Here is a 23,097-nt window from a genome sequence, read left to right on the forward strand (position 1 = left end):
TTTGGGTTGTACTTAACTCTTTATTTATTGGAAATGCTCCAGCTGCAGCTGTTGAATATTTATTACTGTTTAACCCATAAGGAAATGGGAGTGCTAAATTTTTGATCAATAGATTCAATCTTGAGAGGCATTCAGGTGTGGCTGACTGTGATTTCTGCAGAGTGAATCTACTTTTAACTCCACTCTCCAATCATTTACAACTCAAGAAAATATTTTCTGAAAGGATATCTGAATTTTTGTTTTCTTTTTTAGTACTACTGCTACAGTAGTCAGAGAGTGAAAGACCAGAACATGATACATATGCAATCTTATACCTGCATTACCTAACATAATGGTAATATTTTCAAGGTTACCAGTTCTATTTCACTGTTGTATTTCAAGCTGTTACCAGTAATTACATAGTAGAGCACCTGTGCTGGATGAGCATCAAGGGTATTAAGGCCAGAAATTTCTCAGACAAAAAGAACTTTTATTTTTATCTTAAATTGATTTTTTTTTAGTCAAACAATCAAGCAGAACAGTCAAAATCCAAATCTGTGAGTATGTTAAGGCATGAGAAGCAGAAAATTAAAAGGTGACTGTACAGCAGTAGCTTTAATTGGCATTGTTCAAGCTGGCAAGATACAGATAAAGAGTGCAAAAATGAAAAACTAGAGCTCAGTTCTAAAAAGCCCTTTCAAAGAGGTTTTAGATTCTACTAGTAACAGAGAAAAGGACTATTATAACTACTTGTACTTCTATACAATTGAGATATCGAGAGAAGTGTGTCATCTGTCAGTTCATACATCTAAGGGTAAGGCATATAAAACATGATTATTTGCTAAAGAGATTATGATTCCCAGTGTTTGGAAACAGAGATGCTACTTCTTGTAATTGATCTATTGAATTAATCATAGTTTTGTTTCCAGCCGTGGAACTAATTTCTTGTACATCCCAAACAGTATTATGCCCACATATGTAGTACAGTTGCTATGCATATTTATCACAGCTATTTCATGGTGTTTTCAGAAGTCTTAAGATCCCCAGTATGGCAGTGGTTTGCTGCTAAACGCACCGGTCTGCAACCTAAATCAATGGATACATCAAGTGTGATAATCTATGGAATATAGGGGCTGTTGATTTTGGATGGGGTGTTTAAGCCACACCATTTTAAAGAAAACACAGTAACTAGATATTACCTTTGTATTTTCAACTCATTGAGAGTGCAGCCTGAGAAATCTTTATGGTTGTAAATGAGAGACTCCTGTCAGGGATTCAGTTTCCACTGAACACAAGTTGATATTGTTTACTCCTTATTTAAGCAATACAGATTTTACCTGGTGTAAATTGCATTGATTGCCCACTATAATGTACGTTATAGAGGTGAGTTTATCCACAGCTTCCCTTTCCCCTGCCCCCATCTTCTACACAACTATTCCCTTTAAGAATAGCCATTTTTCATCTGATAATTTGTGCTCCAGAACTAGGGGCAGCCAATTAGGGATTAGCAGGGCTGGGAGAGACCCCAGGAGATGACTTAATCCACACCTTTATCCCAGCGAGGATGAATTATACCTGACAGAAGTTTCTTCAACCTATTCTGAAAGCCCTCCAGTGACCATCTCCACAACACATCCAAGCAGTTTACTGCAGCACTCTGTTTTCCCAGCCTATTCAAGCTTTCTGCTCCTACCTGCCTTGAATTAACTTCAGTTTAAATTTCCTACATTTTGTCTCTCCAGTATTAATAGAGTGGGGGAAGAAAGTACCTATTTCTTTTTCTAACAGCCTATCATGTATTTGAAGCTTATCAAGCCCTTTTCACCATAAATCATCTCAGACACTTCCACCTTTCTTTTAGGTCTTGCTCGTGAACTCTCATAGCTCATCCTTGTTTCTCCTCTGAGGTCTATGTCCAGCTGGTCCATAGTGTTCTTGAAATGGATGGACACTCCCTGAGGTTGTACCAATACTAAGCCGTGCAGAGCAGAAGGACTATTTCACATTTTGCACACTGTACTTTTATTCACACGGTAAAATGGCATTTGTCCTTTTTACAGCAACGTAGTATTCTTCACTCGTATTCACCTGTGGTGTTTTATAAACCCCTGCTAGGGAGACTGGACGCAGAGTTCCCTCTGTAAAATCAGTCATGATTCCCCAACTGAGCTTAAGTTTTGCCCAGCATGTAAAAATCTGTACCCTCCAGTGATCAAAGTAGTCAGTGATCACACAGACTTCTGAGAGCAAGTCATACTCTAAAACAAAAGCATTTAAAAGAAAATCTGAAAACCACAGGCCAAATTATATGCACACCTGTGGTATTAGGTACCTAATTATCTCCCACAGTTGGATCCTAACCTTACTAAAGAAATCCCTCTTCCTTTTTTTCTGGCTCCCCATCTTCCCTCAGTGTCTTTAGAGTTCAGTTGGTCTCATCTATTGGATATTAAATCATGTAATCTCTCCTGAAGATTAAGTAAAGTACCTTGGAGTGTATAAATAATATAAGAGTTTTCTGATCATCGTACATGTTACCTAATCACACAGACTGCCAGTCCCACAAAGTAAGTTAGGTTGGAAGGGACCCCACTGGATTTCTAATCCAACCCTTGCTCAAAAGCAAGTCTAACTGGATGAGGTTGCTGTGGGACTGTCCACTTGAGTTTTGAACACTATCTGCGGAAATAAATGCCCTCTTCCAAGTAAAGATTTTCATCCTTTCCTTCTGGTACCTATCCAGGTAACACGGAGGGCCACAAAAATGATCAGAGGGATGGAACACCTCTCCTACAAGGAAAGGCTGAGAAAGTTGGAATTATTCAGCTTGGAGAAGGCAACGTTCCAGGGAGACCTTATAGCAACCCTTCAGTACTTAAAGGGGGCTTATAAGAAAGGTGGGAACAAACTTTTTAGCAGGGATAGGCAAGGGGCGATGGTTTTAAACTAAAAGAGGGTGAATTCAGACTAGATGTAAGGAAGAAATTTTTTCCCAGTGAGCGTGGTGAAACCCTGTCCCAGGTTGCCCAGAGAGGTGGCAGACGCCCCATCCCTGGAAACATTCCAGGTCAGGCTGGCCGGGGCTCTGAGCAACTTGATTTAGTTGAAGATGTCCCTGCTCACTGCAAGGGGGTTGGACTAGATGACCTCTAAAGGTCCCTTCCAACCCAAACCATTCTGTGGTTCTATGATGTGAAAATACAGCATAAATACACTTCCCAGATATTTTCTCTCTTTCTTGTAAAGGCTTAACAGAGAAGACCCATTTGTTTTTAATTAGTGACATTCCAATGTAGCAAGTATTTCAGCCACTGTGGCTACCATCAAATAAAATGTCCATTCTGTTTCATCAGTCTCTAGAATATGTGTCTCCTTATACAGCAATCTGGCAAGTGAAATCTGGTGATTTCACCTTGGGCTTCTTTACTTCAAATCCTTAAGCTTTGCCTTGTTATCAGATACAAAATCCCCAACAACATTTCAAGTGCAGATTTTACAGCCAGTTGATGGAAGTAGCAATCAGCAGTGAGGACAGTATTGGAAATGCAAGAGTTAAAGCAACTCTATGACAAACTAAAATCATATTTTATATTATTTCATTTTTGTTAAGTTTTTTTGGAAGAAATAAGTCTTATCAGCCTTAATGGGTTTTAGTCATTCTTAACAGCTACCTAATGAGCTCTCCAATTATGTAAAGAAGAGTAATTCAATTCATACATTACTCTATCCCCTCACAGAAACACAGTTCCCCCTCTTCAGAAGTGACTCACTCAAGGTCATACAGTAAACCAGAGGTAGTGATAGGACTAGAGCTCAGGTGTTCCTGGCTAGTGACCTTATAACTAATCCTTTAAATGACATGTGATTTTCTTGATTCTCTGTATTTAAATACTTTTAATGGCTGACATACATTAATCAGCTATGAATAAAAACTGCACTGACATTTATAGCTCCACAAACACTCTTTAGCAGCAACAACAAACCAAAACCACAACATTACAATGAGTACAGCCAGAACACTCCAAAAATAAAGAACAGAAAAAAGGGAGGAAAAAATAGAGAGAAGTTTTCTGACTCTTGCACAAGCCTATGAAGCTGAACTCTGCACATTTCTTAGGAGGGAACACCTGTAGATAAAACAGCCTATAAAGCCTCATGATGCCCAATCACACAAAATGGAAACTGAAAATGTTTCTCTCAAGGGAGGGCAGAAACATAATCTAGTGAGTCTCAAGTTATTTCGTAAAGGGAAAGGGTACTGTAAATATTTAAAATACCCTTTGTATTTAGTAAACATCTAATTGAACATGATATAAGCCTTCCTTTGCGTAGCTTGACTTGAAATATTGCAAAAGGGAAGAATGAATATACAAACTGCTTACCAGCAAGGCTGTTTGCTAGGTAGATATTTCATCCAATACTTGTATGATACTCTATCTTCAACAGAATCCATAAATTGTTACCAGAGTCCTATAAAATGATAAAGACAAAATAAGCTATAATTCTTTGAAGAGCATTGTAAATAAGAAATGCAAGTACAGTATTAGTAAGAAATACTGTATGTTACCAAATTTTCACATCTTATCTACTAGAAGAACATAGCTATTATTGCAAGGCATTTTAACTTAGATAACTACTGGGGGAAATGACATTTGAGAATAACACAGGGAATTACTGACAGCTGGGTAGGTTTTGCTTCATCAAAATAGGTTGATTAATCTATTATAAAAAAAACCCACGATATAAAATGGATAAAACAGGCATTGTGTCCATCTACTTCAGTGCAGAGATTTTTCTGATACTGCTTGAAAATCCAATGGCAATATCACTAGAAAACTCAAAATTATTTGAAAAGGAAAAAAAAAAAGGTATGATTTGTTTTGCTGTGCTTTACTTCCTTACCACTTAGTCTAAGCTAGTTATTTAACTCTCTTCTGAAGATGGTAGAGAAAGAGAAGCACCTCTGACAGCAAATCAGGTCACCTGTGGTGATGCTCCTCTCTTCACAGAAGTTATTCAGACTGGCTTGCCAGCTAGCTAACTTAGACCGCACAAATCCCACCCAGAAAATGTAGGGGAAACAAGAACAACAAATAAATAAAATTAAAGTGTCTATTTTTATTTCAACTATGTTTTGCTGTCTCCCATTCATGTATTCTGTGACATGACAGTGATTCAGAAGGGAAGACTCCTGCGTGCTTGTGAAGTTCTGCTCTCAGGTGAGAGTTCAGGCTTTAACAAAATTAACTACCCCTGAACAAACACGTCTTTGGATCAGAAAACTACTGCAGATGAGCCTTCAGACACCTTTCTCAAGGCCTCCACTGAGATGATGGGAAAAGTAAATGGACCAACCTTAAGGCTGCTGTTTCAGGGTGAGGGATCAGGGTGCACAAACCCCTGTTCAAGACCCCTATTTGGATACACTTTTCATATCTTAAGCATTATTAGGACACATAAAACTTTTACATAAAAGTTTACAAGGAAACTGCAGTACAAGCAGGGTACAACGTAAATATTTTACAAGTGTATGGGACCTGCTGAAAAAGATCTTCTTTCACTTTTATTAATGCATCCTTCATACCAATAACAACCCTAGCACGTGTAACTACTTTATGTAAAAGGAATAATCTTGCCAAATATGAGACGGTTGCTGAGATACGGCCTGATCTGCCCAACTATGAACAAATACTACATTTCAATCTGCTTTTAGTGAGTCCAGGAACATCCTCAGCCTAAATGCTCTTTAAGAATATTCTCCCTCTTAACATGCACCAATTAGAAGTAGGAAAAGCAGATGGCCAAAATAAATTAGAGCCTGAGTACTCAGATCATCACCATTGGCAGATCTAAGCAGCAGCACCAGCCAGTCAGTAGTAAGTAAGAGAAGTATATGTATTTCTTTTCCTCCATCCCTTTCCGGAACAAAATTGGAGAGGCATTGCAGCTGTCAGAGTACTCTGTTTGCAGAGCCAGAGAAAGTAGAAATCTGGCCAGGGATACATAAAGTCCAAAAACGCTTGCAGAGAGTATTTTGATTCCTTGATACTGCAAACACGATGAGGACTTCAAGCTTCCATTGGAGAGAAGGTCTCTCATTCCTTACACTAATTACGGTGGCGTGGTACAGAGGCCTTACACATATGTTTTCCCCATATATATTGCTGAAGAGATCCAGCCATCACCAGGCACTAGAAGACCTAAAGCTACCAGGTTTCTTCGGTGTGATAAAGGTAAGCAACACATCTCGCATAGTTGCTAGGCAGAAACTGGTCCAACAGCCTGCAGGAAATCAGAAGCAACAGCACAGCAAGGGCATCTGCTACACCACACCTTATTGCCACAACAGGATCAGGACAGTCATACCGTGTAGCTGTCCGTCTCTGAACACCCTGTGCCAGGTAGGCTGGCAGCCTGGCTTTCAGCATTTGGATTGATGTCTAACATGACATCTGTGTTACTCGTCAAAATGAGTCCTAAGGGTAGTCATTTGGGGAGGGCATTAGTTGTTTGTTTGCTTGAGGTTTATTCTGGGGATTTTGTTTTTTATGATGATGGCTCCAGCTCCTCCATGGTGTTGTCATTAATGGACAGCAATCCTAGACTGTAACAGCATCAACGACTGTGCACCTGGTGACACTGGGGCACAGAAGTGGCGTGAGTAACTGCAGAGGGGCAAAATTTCTTGGACGACATGAATAAAAGACTCAAACATTAAAATTACATCAAATCCCAATAAACCCTCTACAGGATTATCTCACCAAAATGAGAGAGCCTTCCTGGAGGAACCTGGAGCAAGCAGAGCAAACCAGTATTTGAAGTCGCATCCAAGAAAGCCAGTTCAGGACCTTTGAACCAAGGAGTAGTACTCAGACCTTACCCACAATTCAGTTCGAATGAATGACTCAATGGATGTAATCTTTCAAAATACATATCAATCCAGTGTTCTGAACTGAGTAAAGAGTTTAGTTCTGCCTCCATGAGATACTGTCTTGATTACACCTTAGACAAAACCCTTATTCCCTTACCTAAGGAAATGTGAAAGATTATGTAGAATAACTTGTAGATACCAAGAAATTTGAGGAATTTCTTCCAGATGAACAAAAAAGTTTTCTCCTATGTTGGCTGGAAAGTGCAAAAAGTCTCATAATCCTTGCATAAAACATGTATGCCTCACTTCAGCCATAAAAGCTTGATGAAGCATATACACAGATGGGAATGTGGAAGATAAAAAAGGAAGGAGGGAAAAGAGTTACAACCTTGGAGCAGACTCACTGCAACAGTGCAGGCTGAATTGCTGTCTGTGCCCAACCCAGACAGGACTTCACGATGCAAGGAGTAATGGCAGTCACCTTTAGGTGGAGGAGAAGAAAGGAAGATAAATAGAAAACAAAGCAAGACAGATTTCAAATGAGTGAGGATAGCTCATTCCTCTCTCCTCCCTGAGACTGTAGGGTACGATGTGCATCAAGCACAAACCCAGAGGAATAAGACACACTAAGGCCTTTTTAGGATGTCATTTTTTCAGGCAGTCTGTGACAGGCATTATGGAATAGAATGGGGCATTAGGGATATACCTCATTCTGCACAGCAGAACATCTGAAGCTTTGCTGAGGCAGCTGAGCTAACTGACCTGCCTCCGAGTTTCCAGAAATTAATCACAACAAGCACAAATTTCAGCAACCGAAAATCACGTATTGAAAGCCTTTTGTCTTTCCAGGAAGAAAGTAAGAGTTTGAACAAAGATCTAAATGTACAGTTTCATTACGGGACCAAAATAACAGATCCACATCTACCAACCTCTAAACGTTACCATTTTGTTTTATATGTTTAGAACTGAGCTAAACAAGCTATGAAGAGTAATAAGTCATCTGAATGCTGAGTGAAACATGAGAGTGATCTCCGCTATTGCAGAGCAGTTAAACACGCAAGTACGCCTCTAAGGTTTAGGCTTTTTTTTTTTTCATTCTACCTTTTAAATTGAAGTCAAATTGCAGACCACAAGTGTACACAAGTTTTCTATCAACTGGTTTACATTTTCTTGCAATCTTTTTTATTGCAGTTGGAATTTTTTCCCCAGTTGTACTACTAAAAAGTGTAAATAGTATGTGCAGCATCTAATTGACACAGCTGCATTTCAAATTTAAAAAGTCAGGCATTTTGCAGTTCAGAATTAAGTATCTAATATGTCATGAGCATTATAAGATACCATTTGTTTTCAACCTGAATTGCATAATTGGGTAGCCCAGTCCCTGCACAACTAGCGGCTATTGTGCTTTGACATGTCATCTTGGATGTTTTTTATTTATGATAAATAATTCTTGTTAGTATTTCCACTGTACTGGAGGGTTTTCTACCTCTTTATATTCTACTTTTCTTGCCAGTCTAACAGCTTTATTCAAGAGAATTAACTTCTGAATTCATTATTGTTGTCCCATAGACCTTGAATTGGTGACTGTATTTTATAGTTGGGCCAGTCTTAAAGTAGATGGGTTTTTACTTGAGATAAAAACGTGTCAAAAACATGTTTGCCAGAGCTTTGGGAAAGTCTTGTATGCAGGAACCTGTGCCACATATCGCAAAAGAATACATTCAAACATTCCCAGATATCCACTTTGGTTAGAAATAACTTTTTATAGCATTTGAGCTTTTTCAACTTGCTCAAATCTGGGAATTACAGAACTGTGGAAATATCATATCATTGCATGTAACACCATTTGAATTAGAGTCCTGCTGTGTTAGGCATTGCACACAAATTACTTCCAGATTGCCCTTTAGCCCTAATTGCTCTCAGTTTTTATTTATAGATTTAAAAGAAGAGACAATCAGCCATACCAAGTCCTAGTCTTCCTTAATAATTAGTTACAGATACATCCCACTGAGAACAAAACCAGCTGCCATTTTCCATTATATATGACAATCATTCACAATAGAAAGACGCCCTCCTAAAATAGTACCTCTGACCTTCAGAGAAAGTGGAGATTTGCACCAACGTCTTAAAGTAAAAACTAGTGTAGCCAACTGGAGTCCAAGAAGGGGTGAAAGTGTGTTTTGAGTCATAACTAAGCAATAAAATCATAACTTTTGCAATGAATTTCAATAGTTACAGCAACATAACTACAAGAAACCGTAAGATTTGTTGTATGGAGCATGTTTATTGCTTATTTTGCACTGGATTCTCAGGATTTACAGGCAGTGCTCTACTGAAGATGCCCTGTTTTGCCATGATATGGACAAGAACAGAAGGTAGGGCAGGGTTGGGAAGATGTATTGTGATATCATTGCTAAAAGAAACATTTTCCATTATAAGTGGTTGCTTGGAAATGTGGTTTTGACTGGAACTCAGTTTAGAGTTAGGTGGTGTAAATTCTATCAAGATTTTTCTTAAAATTAAAAGTCAACAACATGTGACTTCAAAGAGTCTAAAAGGCAGTTCAGTTGGTCAGCCAGTAAGGACTCAGCTGAATTGCCTTAGGATACTGGTCCTCTGCCATTAAAAACATAATAGGGTAACCCACCTGGCCTTCAGCTGCTGTTCCTAAAGAGCATGCCTCTCAGAGTTCCTGCATCATATCTCCCAACACTTGTAAATGGCCTGGATGTACCTGCAGTGCCTCTGGAAGGGCAGTACACTCTCTTGTTCAGGCCTCTATATCATGCCCTAAATGTCTATTTTAGGGAGAGCTGGATAGCTGTTTAGAATCACAACCAATGTGCAATCAGCGACTGCATTGACTAGAGGTGGGTTCCGGATGCCCAGCCATAGATAGATATGAGCTGTCCAAGCATATTCTGATTGGCTTCCAGATGCTGTTGCAGGGGGCTGTAGGCCTTCTGAGGATGTCCTGGATACAGTTAGGTGAGTCAAATGGTACTAGAAACCTGGATTTAGGCAACTGAATGGAACCATTGATCTCCTCTGTGTTGGGAGCTTAGATGTGTAGCTCACAAGTAGATATGTGCAAGTAGTAACATGCATCTGATATATAGGTATCTAAACATGCAACTAAATCCCACTTGGAGAGCTTGACTCAAATTTACTTTAATAAAGCCACCTAGAATCAACTGAGAGATTTTAGAGTATCTAGTAAACTTACAGATGTGACAGATACAACATGGGACCTATGGAAAAACATCCTTTTGGCAAGGCAGCTGGGGCTCAAGGCATCACACATGGTCAGGACATCCTTGGAAAACTACCTCAAACTTTCACATCTACATCAAAGATGTAACTTAAATCAAAAGAGGTGACTTCCACACTTTAATTCAGTCTTTACTGAAAAAAACTGAGCTGAAAGGACAAAGAGAAAAAACATATTTACTTTCCCACAAGGAGTTAATGATGATGCTTGCTAAAAAGGCACCTTTTTTTTGCAGATTCTAAGCATTTATCGAGCAGGGATTGGCCTGCTTTTCATGGTGAGGGACAGATGACTGTATTTATCCTTCCTGAACCAAGGAAAAAGACCCCAATAAAAAACTTATTGGAAGAAACTAGGTAGGTTGTTGAAGATGCTGCACTTCAAAGAAATAAGATTATTCTGTTCAAAAATATATTACCTCAAAGTATGGCAAAACTCCTGGTTATGCTGAATTTGCAACTTGGTGAAAGGCTTTACCAGAGAGCCTTAATTTGGAGGATCGTGCTGGATTTCCTGCCTGTGGTGTCTTTGAGAACCTGTACTGTAATTTATTATAATTTTTAAGACATATCAAACCTTTTTAGTGTTTATCTAGGATGGGGTTAACAATCTCAGGCATCAAGATGACTCAGGATTCACAGGTACTTTGTAATGTATAACACTTTTAAATATTCACAGTGACTAATTAGAGAACTACAACTGGAAATCAGAAAAAATATTGTAAGCAGAACGGAGCAAGGCAAAGTGTGTCATCACTGCCCCTCAGCTGTAACGACCTCTTCTATGACAAAAGCGGAGCTAACGTAGCTTTGAGAAACGTCAGAGATGCAGCTGATACTTGATATACCAGGCATGCTTGCAGAAGGTGTCAGTTCTCATTTTCCTTCATGTAACCTTTAAATAAAAATAAGTGGCATTCTGACTTGTACCAGAATGTCTAGTGAAACTGAAAGGCTGTTGAAATAATCACCTGGCAAATCAATATGCGTGTATATATATAGATCATTCTCCTGCACCTTCTCACTTAGGCACCTAATTTCTTTTATCACACACATGGAAGAGGAAAAAAAAGAATATAGACTAGGAGCACAGCATGAAAGACATTAGAGCTTTGAAGTAGATATAATGAAATGAAAATTTGGCCTTGAATTCTCTCCTTCCACACAACTCCCTATTGTTATTCAAGTTATTCTAGGGATCCAGGTCACCTGCACTTTGATTCCTCTTCAGATTTTTTAGCTGACAAAGGAAGTACTAGAACTCTATATAGTTCATAACAAATTTATATTTGCATCCATTTTGACTATGTATTGCATTAAGTGTGATATAAAGGAGTAGCTACTGTTTAAAGACCCTAACAATAAGTATTTAAACATATTACTTTGATATATCTAATAGAGGGATAGTCACAAAGGCTAATTTAAGACTTGGACAACTAATTTCCCCAGGCTCCCATTACAGTCAGTTCGCGGAAGGGACCCTCCAGAGAGTGATTCGGATAAGGAGACTAACTTTTGTTAGCTTTTTTGTCTTCCCCTAGAGAGTATCATTTTATGAGTAACCGACATCTTCAGTCAATTCTCTTGCAAACACAAACACCTACCTCAAACGTACAGACCACATAAAATTGGTTTCTTGCTGGCATTCTCAGTGCTTTTTCACAGTTGCATCCATTCCTTTCAAGTTATTACAATTATATTGCAAAATACCACTTTAACAGCAGGGTTGCTGTTTTAAGCAGCACTCAGCACTTGAATCATCACTGCCTCGCTTTTTCCAGCATCACTACATTGAAGCGTCAAACGATGCTCCACCTACTTGTCTAGGTGGCCCACGTTTAAAGATCTCTATGTCTGATCAAAGGCCAGGTTAAGGATGATGGTTCCTGAGCTGACACTATATGAAAGACCAGATCTTAAAAAAGCTATAGAAAAAAGGGGGTTGGACAACTCTACAAACTAAGCACTTACTTGGTTTCACACATCCACATGGAGGTCCAAAGGAGTGTGATCCTTGGGAGGGTAAGGAACAATGCACCTGTACGCTGTGAAACCCCTTCACTGGGCTGTTGTTGTTCCTTTCTGTGAAAAAGTAGTTTTCTCCTTGGAGTTTCGTGTAACATGGTAGAATGCTCATGGAGCCACCTCTGCTAAGACAGCTCAAAACCTGTTATCTAGTAATATAAAGAATCATGGATTCATTTCCAGGATTCATCTGTGCTTTGAACAGAAAGTCTTAAGCTCCTTGTCAGCAGGTCGGATCTCATGAATGCTGTGTAAATTTTATAGGAAGAGAGGGACTGACAAACTGCATGTGGTGATGTAGCTGATCACTGAAATGATTCAGTTATGTATTACTAACTGGCACTGCTAGTGTCAATTAACACAAATCCATTCATAAAATTTATTTACTGGCAGCTAGTCTCCAGTTTACAATAGTTAGAAATCTGCCACTCATGCTGCAAAGAGAAAGAAAGCAACTTTCTTATGTGTAACATATTTTCAAAATGGAATCCAAATTCCTATATTTCTTAAGTTCAAAGTAATTTGTTTTGCTGTTTTCTGTATTATTTTCCTGTAAATAGACTAAAACTCTTTGTTTTATATATCTATCAAAATTACTCCAACAGGTCAAGTTTTAACTTGGAAGAAAGGGCAATGTAAAGATTTTAATTTTAAGTATTTGAAAATATTAGTAGAAAGAGAAAGATGCCTATGGACACAGTGGAAACTGACATGAAGCTTTTTGTGATTTGAGAAAATCTCAGCAATTTTACATCCCTCTCCGGGCATCTTTGTGTTTTATAACATCACAAACATTGGAAGTGGGAAAAGAACAAATGAGTGTTATTTCAAAATGAGATTATATCAAACTCATGAAAAAGTGCTCAGGATTCTTGAGTAGGGCAATGGTGCAAAAGTCTACAAGCAGTGTCGTTTCCAGCTCAGAAGTTTTTTCATCACTGCTCACAAATGCTTGAAGCAGCAAAAGTTTTACAATGGTCTAAAGCTGTAAAGGTATCAGGTTTACTACAAGGCCTATTTCCAAAACTTTTCAATCTGAAGAAGGCTTATTTCTACAGTTAACAACGAGGGACACCAGAGACCCTAGGGAGAGGTTCATCACGCCTAAGTTAGACATCTGCATCTGAGCTAGTCACCCTAGGCTCTCTTTCCAGTCAACAAGAGTGAATAGCACTGTTACTGTATGAGACATCTGTCTCTTTCAGACCTCTCCTTTAAGATGACATGTTTTTCACCCTAAAATCCACTGTTTCTCTTCTTTGATTATAACTGGAGTTTGGATAACTAGCTCAGAGAGTAGATATTTAAAATCAGGTATGGATCCTACCTCTGCTACATCCAAACCCTTCCACCATGGACATGGTGTACATGGGCTACATTCCTCAGTATCAGCTGCCACGTTGATCACACAGTAATGTATCAAAGTATCTCACAACATTTAAGAAAAGCAAAAAGGTTGGGTTCAAAGCAACTGACTGTTTAATAATAATATCTAGCTAAGTGAATGAAATTCATTTTTCTTGTCACATTTACTAATGGTTCTGATGAATAGACACTTAAGGGACTTGATCTTTTACAGGGTTTTTTTTGACAGCTCGCATAATGGACCAGAAAAATATCTACTGTTAAGTAGGACATATAGGTCAAGACTCCTAATGTTTATTCCTCGGTGACTACCTTCATATATCAACTCACACTGGGGAGATTTTCCCTCTCCCTGTTTTGCATGACCCCAGTGATTCAACCTTTTTGAATAGATGTGAGTTCTTAAACTATGCTTTCTTATTCTGGAGAATATTGTTATTCTCCAGCTAGGCTGACCACAATTATATTTATTTTTATGAAACGCTATTTTACATCCCAACCTACTTAAGACAAAAAATATTGTGCCTTCTGCACATAACTTCAAGAAATAAGAAAAATGCTTCTTGAAGACGCATTTGGAAAAAGGATTTTTTTTGTGATTAACTAGGTAATAACTAAACTAAACAGATTCAGGAAATCCCCTCAGCTGAAGATGGTTAAAGCCTGGGAAGTATTATGTGGAAACATCGAATATGCATGTTCAGTTCATCCTTTTCTGCTGCAGTTTGCTTGCAGCCACTGCTGGAGAACGGGCACTGTGCTAGATGGGCCCAGGTTCCCCACCAGCCTAGCCCTTCTTAACATAAGCTGAGAAGTCGAGGACATACTATGTGAAATGGTGACCAAATAACACAGGACAGCACTGTCAGCTCTAGTCCAATGCAACTCCATAGCTAAAAAATATCAGTGTTACTCATTGCTCTCTAACTTTTGTTCAGATGCTCTTCAGGTGCATGCTTAAATAGCAATGAAATAAAAATTTTGGAACTTCTATATATTTCTACATAGCCCAGTTCAGGTCTGACCTTTTTTAAAATGTTTGTGACTCAGTAAGTGGAATCAATAACGTTAATTAGCATTCGATTGTTGAGAAAGGCTAAGTCCTTGAACATTTTATGTAGCATCTCTAAAAACTGTGTTAGATAGATCAGTTCTTGTACCTACAAAATGGACCTAAGGGTGATGGCTTGTTTCTACGTGCAGGTGAGTACCCAAACTCTCTATCCTTTCTGAAAGAATCAGGAGCCAATAAATTAAGTGGGTAGAATATTTGTACATTGATTGAGCTAATACCAAGACAATATTGTACTATATTCTTAAACATAAAGGAAAAAGAAAAATGACAGACTTACTGATACTGGCCTTGTAATAAAAACCTCAGTCATTACTTTCTATGTCAAATCTACAGTTTCTGATCACAACATTTTTTTTTCCTCAATTGGAAAGAGGAAAACGTGGTAGGGATTACAATCTAAGACACAGCAACAGTGTCCAGAGCTAAATTCAGCAATGAATCAAGTGGCAGTGGGAAATGAATGTTGATGGTTTCCTCCATTCATCCTCTGTATTGTGAAGACTCGTATATCTATCCTACACTCTGGAGAGTCATTACAAGAACAGATTTAATTCTTGTGTTCCAGATAACCGTCTTGAAACCCATGTGAGACAGCAAGCTGAGGAGGGTAGAAACGTGTCACCTCTTTTGTCTGGTCCACTTTGTCTTACACTGGCATTCTTACACAAAACTGTTGCTTCAGTCTCATTATGTGCAAAAATTTGGGGAGTTTCTGAGTAATGTAAAGGAATGTATTCAACATTTGCTTAGTCTTTGAAGATCTAAAGTCAGAGCAAAACATTAAAATACCTGTCTGAGCTCTGTGCAAACACATGACAAAGAGCTTCACTCACTAATTCCTGTATGGAATTTACAGCTTGTTTGAACTATCACAAACTTATCTGAAGGATATCCAGTCTCAACTTTTAGACTTCAGGTGGTGAGGGATCCATCACACACCTAGGAAAGCTTTTCCAATGCACTATTAGTGTTACTTAGTATATGTACCTTGTTTCTAGTCTCGGTTTATGTAGCATCAGCTTCTACCCATAGAAAGTCATTACGCCTTTCCAGTAAATTAAAAAGCCATTGCCATTAGATGGCTTTCGTCACTTAAGTACTTGTAGACCATGATGAAATCACCTCCTAAACTTCATTATAAAATAAATTGATTGAGAATTTTTACTATATCTACTTAAAATACATTAACTGCTTGTTGAAGTTATTAGGTAGCAAATATACCGGTGTGCTCTCTAAAGACCTTCGTAACCTCTCTAGTGCATCATAAACCCAATATTCACAAATGGTAGTTCTTTCTTGCAACACAGGATAACAGAGTGCAACCAGAAACGTGCACTGAAATACTTTCTCACACACCTTGTCAGTGTACACAGGGACTTTCTCAGCCTGCAGTACATTTCAGAAAAGAGAGGCATGGGCTTGCATTCTTCAGCTGTAAAATTCTTCCTCTCTTTCTGCCTCCTGAGCCTAACAGGTTGTTTTCCAAAAACTCCCGAATGCATCCATTCTAGTCTTTTGAGAACAGAAGCAGTTAGGCTCTCTCAAAGAGTTTTGAAAATCCTTCTCGGAAAATCCATTCTGTGGCTCCCTTCCAGCTAGTAAGTTCAATCTTCTGTTAATAAGGGAATTTCCCTTTCCAGTTTTATAGATAGGAAATATATCATCTAAATGCTAAGGGTTTGACACATCTATATATGAAAAGAATCCAACTCCCTCACTCTGCAAATGGTTATCCTCTCTCATTATCCGAAGCAAGTCAAATATATAAACCTTTGCTGTTCTTTCATGAACTTAGGCAGAACCTCAGTGTTAAGCAATTAGCTAAGAGCTACAGTTAGCTTCAATAAGCACTATAGACTCTTTCAGCTCTCTTTCAATCCATAAACTGTTGTAAAACTTGTTATTGTGGAATGCCTCCTCCAGCAAGAACATGCTTCAAGAATGAAAAATAGTTGTCACTAGTTTTGAGATCAATTCATGGCAGCAACAACATATTCCAGCTTTGAACGGTGTTCGGCTAAGGCTACCCTGTGCTTCCAATGCCTGCTACTAAAATGTTTGCTATACACCTGATTGGATCAATCTGGCTTGGAACGTAAAAGTTTTTTATATCTATCTATAGCAATATTTTGTGCCACTTTCTGTAACAAATGAGGGGATCAATATATCTTTCTCCTTTGTGACGGTATAGCACAATGACAGCTAACTTACAACAGTCGTGGTTTGACTGCTGATAGCTGTTGCTGAAAATTATAAACTTATAACTATATGGTTAATGTTGTACATCTGGGGAGGAAACAATTCTGGGCAATCCTGGTTAACTTCTATGGGTGGGGTTGAGAGTGTCAGGTGTGAAAAAAAAGGAAAAGTTGCGTAGAATGGAAGGTATTTTCATTTTAGCACTTTTTTATCCTTGAATATATTTTAAGATAGCCCTGAAATATGAAGCCAGAGTTGCACCAGCCCCTGCCTTGGTTCCAGAGTGGAGGTGGCACAGTACAGGTTTCAGACTGGTGCAGTCGTATCAGGGTATGAGGTTTCTAGGTCCACAGGCAGAAGATAACTTGCCTTCCGATGCTTTGTGCTGTCTTGGAATTTCGGTATACATGCCGTTCCTATCCCATAGGTTTGGATAGGTAACAGCTTCAATTCCTCCTTCAAACTTGATGGAAATTTCAAAAGTTGTGTTATGATGTTGACAATATTTCACAGCTAAATGGAGTGAATTATATTTGTGTAGGGGTATTCAAATATTCAGCATGTTCACCTCGTTCCTCATCCTTGCTTTAGATTTGTTTGCTAGGTTAGTATGTGAGTAATGTGTCTATTAATGCAGCCATGAGAATGGTAGCACAAATAGTTACTTGTGCTGATTTGACTTGACAATCTCTCTTGCTTCCTTTTTTCCTAGTATTTTTTTTAACTATTTCTCTTGACACAGCTCCAGCTACTTCTCTCAGTTTCTAAGTCCCAAAGCTACCATCTGGCCTGTATCTTGGAAAAGCTGTTCTCAATGTAGGATCTCCTTTATTTGACACTCCAGCTAAGACTTCTTATACTCTCTACACCTACTATCTTAGGCATGCTAATAAAAAACAACAATAAATACTACTGAATGAAACTCAAGTGAAACTTTTATGGCAGGAAAAGAATCCATGCCAATGATGCTACACAGATTTGAATTAACTTCAAATGCTAACAGTCTGCTTACTTGGAATAAAAAAAGACAAAACCCCCAAAACACCCCAAACGCCAAAAATCTCACCCTAAGTGATTCTGCAGCAATGCTATAGAAGAAACACCCCCTCCATCATGACACCAGAATACTTGAGCTAACATCCTGCTTCCTGCTGTTATACTGCTAGAGAGAATGACAAAATGACCAACCTGGCTTTCCAGTTTTTACATGAAATAAAAAAGCTCATGATTTTTTCTTTAGTGTTTATAAATTTATTGTAACGTATCAAAATACCAACCTTACCTTCATTTTTACCATTACTGTAAGAACAGTGAATGAATCGTTACTTAGGTTGTGATACACTGTGTTAACTGTACAAATTTCCCTGAAGTAAACACCTTCCAAATCTGATTTGCAATACTCATACCCTGATCTTTGATTTGTCCAGAGCTAACTGCACAGCAGTACAATAGCAAGCAGGGGCAGAGCAGCAAATCACACTAATTCAATTGTGACAGAGACTGGTTGTAGAATTTTGAAAAAAAAAAAGACTCACAAATTGAAACTTCATGGTGAAAATAACTTTCACAGAATTCTGCAGAAAGAAATAAAATCTGAACACTAACTGTGGCTTGAGAAAACAAATGAGATGAATGCTTTTTACTCTAGTTTTTAAAATAGTTCTGCATGTGATCTATGGATTAGAAAACATATGGTTCCAGAGATCAAAGCCTGCTGAGCAGCTCACTAAATGATGACACAGAGACAAGAAGTTCATAGAAGATCATACTGGATCACTGGTTAATGCTCTTGTGCTCAGAGATTTCTATAGAGCTGGTCAGCACTGGATGAAACAGAATATATAAACCTCACAGTAATGAGGGTTGCAGGGTCAAAGAGTTGTGATCAACAGCATGGGTGCAACAAACTGCTGATTGCTAGTGGTGTTTCTCAGGGTTCTGTCCTGAAGACAATTCTCTCAAAGTTAGTTAAAGATCCGGGCAGTGGGACAGAGTGCACCTCAGCGAGGTTTTGGATAAAACAAAATTGATGGGGGGAGCACTCAATAAGCTGGAGGGCAGAGCTATCATTCAAAGGGTACTCAGATACGATATGGATATGAGGTGTGGACTCAAAGGGACTTCATGGCGTTCACCAGAAAAGTAAATGCACAGTCCTGGAACTGAGATGGAATCATCCCATGCAATTACACAGACTGGGATCTGGTTGTGTAGGAGCCACTTGGCAGAAAAGGACCTGGGAAACCTGGTGAACAGGTTTAATGCAAGACCGTGTGTTGAAGAAAGCCAATCACATCACATAGCAGGCTGTAGTAACAGGAGTGCAGTCAGAAGGCCAAGGAAAGTGAATCTTCCCCTCTATTCAGCATGTGTGGGACCAGATCTGGAGAACCAAGTCCAGTTCTGGGTTCCCCCATACAAGAAAGACATTATCTAGGCCACCAAAGGGCAACCAAGCTAGCAAGGTGGCTGGCCCATGTGGTGTTTGAGAACAGGTTGAGAGAGTTGGATTTCCTCAATCTGGAGAACAGAAGGTGAAGGGAGACCTTGCTGCTGTTTATAACTACCTGACCGGGGAGAATAAAGTGGATGAAACCAGACACTTCTTAGAGATAAAGAGCAGCGTAACAAAGGGCAAAGGGCAAGCTGAAGCATGGGAAATTCTGATTATATATTAGGAGAAACATTCATAAGAAAGGTAATAAAACATTGGCGATAGCGGCATGAAGAGGTTGTGCAATCTCCATCCTCAATACATTAAAAATCCAACTGGAAAAGACTCCACGAAATCTAATTTAGGTTGGCCCTGCTTTGAGGTGCAGACTGGACAAAATGGTCTTCAGAGATCCCTTCCAACCTAAACCACTCTATGATATCATGTCTTAGTGATTTAAAGCCTAAAAAAATGTTTTATATTTTCTTATAAATTCTTCTACTTTAGCTCTCGTTTATGGATGTTCTTGTTGGCAATAAATGCAGCCCAATTCTTCTTGTCTCCAACCACTTGATAACAATTCTACTTATGTCAGCAACAAGTTTTCACTTGGATCTTTCATCTGTCTAATGTGATATCCCATTACACATGCAAATGGATATTTGTTTTGTTTGATTTTATTGCCCAGTGGTATTTTTTTCTATGGCAGAAATTCTACTTTTTTATTTGATTTTTTTGATGTTTCTCATTTCTTCCAAATCTCTGCTTCTGCAATATTCAGTGTGAGACTAGTGGTCCCCTCTACATTTAAGGTGGAACAGCACTGGTATGTGGGATGGCATAATCTGTTGTCCATTCCTTTTCTTATTTATTCAAAAATCTTCTGCTTTCTAACAGCAGATGCACCTTAAGGGAAAGGTGCTATGCATAAATATGCTATGCATAAATAAAATATATTAAGGCTGGATTTCTGAGGGCAGAGACTGCCATTAGGGATAACAGGGAATGGGGGGGTGGGAGGGGCAAGAAAGGAAAAAAAAAATCTCAGTTACAAGGTCCATCTGTTACCTACAGGAAAAATAACATCACTTTCCTGTGGAAATAATTCCTGGCTGAGAAACAGTGTGAAAAACCACAGCATAGTCTCTGCTAACGGAAGGTTCATTCTGCTTAGTATGAAGACGTACAAATATAAATCAGACTTTGACTGCTTGGGCTTTATTGGTGATCTTGTTTCCAGGCAAGATGGGAAGTGTTATTCTGTGGCTATTCTGTTCTTGTCTCCAGTATGTTAATTTCTCCTAGAAGAATAACCTTACCTTTTGATTAATCTTATTAGGAATTCATTTCCTGAAGAAAGGGACAGGGTTTAAGTCTTAATATCTTACGTACTAGTTTGGATTTCCAAGGGACTTTCAGTCCTGATCAACACCAGCTAAAATACATTTGCTTTATGTGAGCTCCTTAGGGCTGGTCACACCTCCAGCTAGAGCATGGTTGTTATGCGGCTTAAGTCTCCATCCCTGGAGGTATTTAAAAGATGTGTAGGTGTGGTGCTTAGGGGCGTGGTTTAGTGGTGGACTTGGCAGTGTTAGGTTAACTGTTGGACTCGATGATCTTAAAGATCTTTTCCAACCTAAACCGTTCTGTGATTCTGTGATAATATTGCATAGACTTCGACACGCCAACAACTCTATCAATTGAATCAAACTCTGTTTATCTGAGTGATTTGAGCTCTGCAGTTCACAGATTTGTATGAAAGAGTTTTTGGGGGACTGTCAAGTAAAATAATCACATTTGCTTGACCATGGGCTTGGTAACTACCACTGCCTTTGCTGGGTTAATACCCAGAGGTCCAATATTCCTGTTGGACCACCTCTGAGCTCCACAACGTGCAAGGCTTGCCAAAGTAAGGGATGCAATGGAGATATCCAGAAACTAAAGCCACCTGAGCTGCTGTGCCCATATAACATGATGCAGTGTGGAGAGGGACTAGCCTGAGTTTTGAAAGTGAGATTGCCATACTCAGACCACCGCTTTATTAGAGAAAAAAATCCTTTGAGAACAGAAGGCATGAAGCACTGTTATCTTCTTCCTTTCTGAAACTGCTCATGGGTTAGAAAAATAAGGCTAAAATTGCTCAGCAGATCTTTTTTAAAGGCAGATTAGAGGCTGTTACTGAGTCTTATACATTTATATGCATATGTACATATGTAAAATAGTATTTTATGTTTTGTAAATTTTTTTTTTCTACAGATTACACAAAATATTACACAGCTGTTTTGCATGAGAGCACAATATTACATAGGCTGCAATTTGACAGAAAAAGACTATTAGTACGATGTCGTATTTCTTTGACAAGCACATACTTTTGCAATGTATTAAAGCAAGGTCAACTCAGACTTTACATTGCTTTTCCTGGAAAGTGCCAAGAGGCAAGAAAGTGTAACATAACATCTCTGTTGATTTTATATCCAGGCTGTCATAGAATGAAAGGGAATTAAGCACTCAGTGCAAAATTTTACCATAAATATTTATGTAGAATTTCTATTCATTAAGAACTATCTAAGGAAGTCTTGATTCCCAAGTTGTAAACTTCCGTTTACCTTTATAATTATAAGTTCATGCCCACAATGTAATAAATCAACACACAGTATCTTAGCACCAATGCACTTGAAGTTATTTATGGAAGAAAATATTGCCTTGTTTCACTGAAACACATCAGCTAAAACCAATCAAATCTAAAAAAAAAATAGAGCTGTCCTTTGCCCTTCCACCCCTCCTGTTTTGGAACGCTATTTTATCATTTGGGTCACACTGAGGTTAGCTACTCTGGATCACTACCTGGATTTGTTTCAGAAGTCTACTGTGAATATCTTGGTGTGTTAAATTATTGAGTTGGCGTATTGTGAGAAGTTTAGTCCCTTAGTCTGGGGTGCTGTGAATGACCATACTTCGTGTAGCTGGTGATGGGAGTATGCAGAGTTACTTCAGTAATCTCCAGCAGTCCTGAATGGAGGTTTCAAGACAGCTATCGAGGAAATATAGAGAGCCTGCTCTAGTCACGTTGGTCTTGAAGTGGCCACTACAGACCCAACCACAGGATAAGCTGGTGGGATTTTATTTGGACAAACAGGCATAAGCCTGAGTCTCTAATTTCTCAGCACAGTGGGAGGCAAATTTTTATTTAATAACATTTCTCAGAAGAAAGCATAGGAGAAAAGAGGAGACAAAAAATAGACCCTTGCAGATGACTAGAAGGAAAAAGAAAGGTTGGAAATAGAAAAGAAAAAGTTCAGCAATGTGGTGAGAACAGCTGAAGACCAATCAAGTGAATGAGTACTTCGGTGAGGGGGGAATTAAACCTGAACATCAAAAGGAGAGAAGAAACCAAGTATGTGGTGGTGGATCAGAGTAAGCCAGCTGAACACATTGCAATTAAACACTGAGCATAAAAACTGGGATTCGGAGGAGAAGTATTTGCCCCTAAATAATAGTTCATATCTGCATTTATAGATGAAACAGTTTTTAATGAGAAATTCCTTCAACTCCTTTCATTAAGAAATGACAGGTTTCATTAGAGAAATATTTGGTGATGTTTTTTCTTCTCTCCCTCCCTTTGGTGATTCAGCCCTACTCGTGTCACATTCCATTTTTGTCTTTGGTGAATTTTCCTGTTTATCACAAAAGGAGCAAGACATCAGGTCTTGCTAATGGAAATAAGCTGATAGGATGGAAGTGGAGGGAAAGAACTTTGCTCATATGGGGGGAAAGAGAAAGAAAGAGTTAATGATACCCCACTCAAAAGAGGAGAAAGCCCAGGAAGGGCTTTCCAAGGGGAAAATAACTACGATTAGAACCTAGCATGTTCAAGGGCTA

This window comes from Phalacrocorax aristotelis, chromosome 1, assembly GCF_949628215.1.
Source record: "Phalacrocorax aristotelis chromosome 1, bGulAri2.1, whole genome shotgun sequence".
Taxonomy (NCBI): Eukaryota; Metazoa; Chordata; class Aves; order Suliformes; family Phalacrocoracidae; genus Phalacrocorax; species Phalacrocorax aristotelis.